Genomic DNA, 3590 nt, shown 5'->3' on the forward strand with positions numbered 1-3590 from the left:
ACTTTTTGAATTTTTTTTCTTTTTTTGACTAAACTTATGACCATGTACGAAAAAAAAAAGATGTATAATCATTGAAGTATTTTACGAAATAACCGAGAAAGTATTTCAAAGTAAATTTATATTACTTGCATTTATAACTATTTCATCAGTATTCCCAAATTAATCGATTAACAGTGAACCTACAGAAAACAAAAATAGTTATCTTTCGTAGAGGGAGAAAGTTTAAACAGCACAATTTATTTAAGTTTGAAAGCAGTTTCATTGATGTAGTATCTAGTTACGTGTATCAAGGGGTCATTTTTTCTTCCTCCTCGCTGTTTTATGAAACTGCCATAATATGAAGCTTTCTGAATCTTTGGCAGAATCTGAATGTGTTTCTTGGGAAGGTAGTAGTTAATTCTCTTTTATACGCGGCACCTGTTTGGGCTTTACGGTATTTTGAGGAAATCGAGCGAGTGCAAGTAAGCTTCTTTTAGCAACTCCTACAGCTACCAAGAAATACTCCAGGGTATTTTATACTATTAGAATGTGGCTTACAACACATATCCGTAAAAACTGGCTTTGGTATGGTGGCAGAAATTACAAAGGATGGATCAGCATAGATTACCTAAGCTATGTTTCAATCGCCTCATTAATATGACATCTCAGACTGATCAAATTGCTAAGTACAATTGGGCATTACAAATTAAAAATCTAATGAAAAATATTGGCTGTGAAAATTTATTTGTTTTGGAAAACATCAGAAAAAGCGATATTACTGCCATTGTAGACACGTACTCCAATTGGATGCTTCAAGATGGCATATACAGGTTTAAGTGTTTCGGTTTTAGCTCCCTTTACCAGAGTTTACAGTTTCAATGTTCAATTTCATTTGGTAGAGTTTTGGCTCAGCATCACTCATCTTCCAAATATTATCTTGTGTAGTGATTCGTGGAGTAGTGCACGTTATGTAATTTAAAGCAACACGATGATCTTGTGCATCTAGTACTTATCTGTACTTGCTTCAAAAATGGACAAATTTTTATTTTAAAAGTGTATTTTTTGTCAATTTTTTTTTTGTTATTATTCAAATCTTTATTTAAGTATTATTATTTTCAGTTTTTTTTTTTTGAAAGAATTACATCTGGATTGTATTTATTTTAATGATAACTTAATTTATGAATCATATTTTTAATGGTGCGTAAAGCTTATTTGTAATATTTTTTGAAAAACAACAAACTCCTTTGTACAAGTTTATAAACTTAAACAAATAGATAAATAAAGAAATTACTTGCTGGACCACAGTCATATACATATATATGGCTTTGTGCAGGACGTAGACTATTTATAATACATGATCATGGATTAGCCACATTTTCATTCCAAACAATTTCTTTATGGCCGCTTTGGTGTTATGTTCATTTACTGCATATTTTCTTTGTCGTATAAAAATATTTTATATAAGATATATTAAAAATATGGAAATATTTTCAACAATAAACTTAATTGAAATAAAATTATTCATACAATAGAAAAGTAAATTTGTAATCATGATTATTATTATTTCAAACATAAATAAGCACTTTTATAGGTACTTTTCCATGATTGAAGACCATATGAGCAATGCATCACATTGTTAACAAGTATACACTAATGACTTAAGCGTACTACCAAGTAATATTATTTATTATTTTGAACTTGATGTAATCTAATTTGTATTATCATAGACAAAATTTTCTTGAGCAGCAACATCCTCTGACAAACTGGAAATATTACATGAACGTAGTGCTGCATATCACTAGACTTCTTTACTATATGCTTGGATTAGTCAGGCTCCACGAATTTTCAACATATACCTTCATCTGCTGGAATTTACGGGCGACATCAACTATACTGCATTAACTAAAGTGGACTAGAGTTTTTCCACAAAATAGGAAGAGAGGGGAAGAAACTTGGTTAAAACCTAGACAAACAAGATCAATATTACTCGCTTGTAGGAAATTAAAAACTATAAAAACATACATAATGTATTCATATCAGGCAATAACTACAAGCTTTAGAAACCTTAAATACCAAAAAATTGCAAATCAATATGAAATAATAGTATCGAAAGAAAAAATGTAATAATAGCAGAGATAAAGGTTAGAAGGAAAGCAACAATCAGAGTATATTTGACAGGACTATGGTATATTGAAAAACTAGCATTCTAAAATATTTCTGAATGGTTTGAATAATTAATTTTGATAAAAGCTGGAAATGTTTCAATGTTAAAGAGATGCTAATGGATTTTTACTACAAAGCAATAGGCCTCTGAGTGGCTTAAAGCCCTTCAATCTAACTTAACCTAGACGAAAAATCAATACATTGTTTCATGAAGTATTCAGGAGAATAATCCACTGGATTATACACTTGTGAATTTCAATATAATCTTGCCTTAAATTATAAACATGTTAAGTCAAGAACCCATTATTTTTCAACGGGCAATGGTCTCATTCATAATATTTAATAAAACAAAATTGCAATCAACATAAATTTTAAGACCAAAAAGAAACCATATTATATATCTCTATTTCTTTTTTTCATATACTTATATCTATCAGATATAGTCTACCTACGATTTGAAGGCCATTACCAAAATTATATAGATTAAACAGTTATTTCCTATTCACTAATTCTTAAAGCCAAAAGCTGAAATTCTTAAAAAAAGATCTTCGGTTCTTGTACATAGTTCGCGATTAGTCTTCACCAGCGCTAAATTTAATAACTAATCTTAGTTAGATCGAAGCTGTATGTTAGAAATTTTCATGTATAATTCACATAAAAAATGAATTCAAATAGTTTCAGATGGACAAATACAAATTCTAAAGAAAATTTTCTATAAATTAGAGAAATTTACCTATTTATTTGTTTTTGAACGTAAATACAGATGATCCAAAACAATCATATGAACAAAAAATTCCATATGACCACTATAGTACGACTATAGATTTTTCTTTTTTAACACGCTTATATTAGCTTCACCTGTATGTATGTATGTTTGTATGTAACTCTCCAATATCATACCCATGCATAGGACATCATCAGTTATATACATTTATTATACTACCGATACTATACATATATGCTTAGAACAAGCAACAAACGTGTTTTTAGTTTTTTAAATTATATTCTTATTCAAAATTTGCGATGAATAAGTTTGAAAACAAAAATATGCAAATGCTAATTAAATAATGTAGGAATTGATTGGTTCGTTACTAGTTATTAAAAATAAGATCAAATTTGGAATGAACTGTTTGAAACTTTTGAGATAGAAAATAGTGCAATTTAAAAAAAAAAAAAAAAGAAAAAAAAAGCAGTATAAAACCATATTTTATAAACAAATGAAATATTTCCGGTTTTCCTACAAAACTGAAAAATATAGATACTTTAATTACGAACTAAATTCAAAAAAATTCTATTAGGTTCAAAGTTATTGCAAAATAAAGGCAATGGCACGTCATTGCCTCCAAAACTCCCACTTTTGGGCTCACATATTTTCTTCTAAGAGACTTAATGTATTGTAAGAACACCTTAACAAATAAGAATAAATCATTAAATTTTTAATGTTCCTG

This window comes from Chrysoperla carnea, chromosome 1, assembly GCF_905475395.1.
Source record: "Chrysoperla carnea chromosome 1, inChrCarn1.1, whole genome shotgun sequence".
NCBI lineage: Eukaryota > Metazoa > Arthropoda > Insecta > Neuroptera > Chrysopidae > Chrysoperla > Chrysoperla carnea.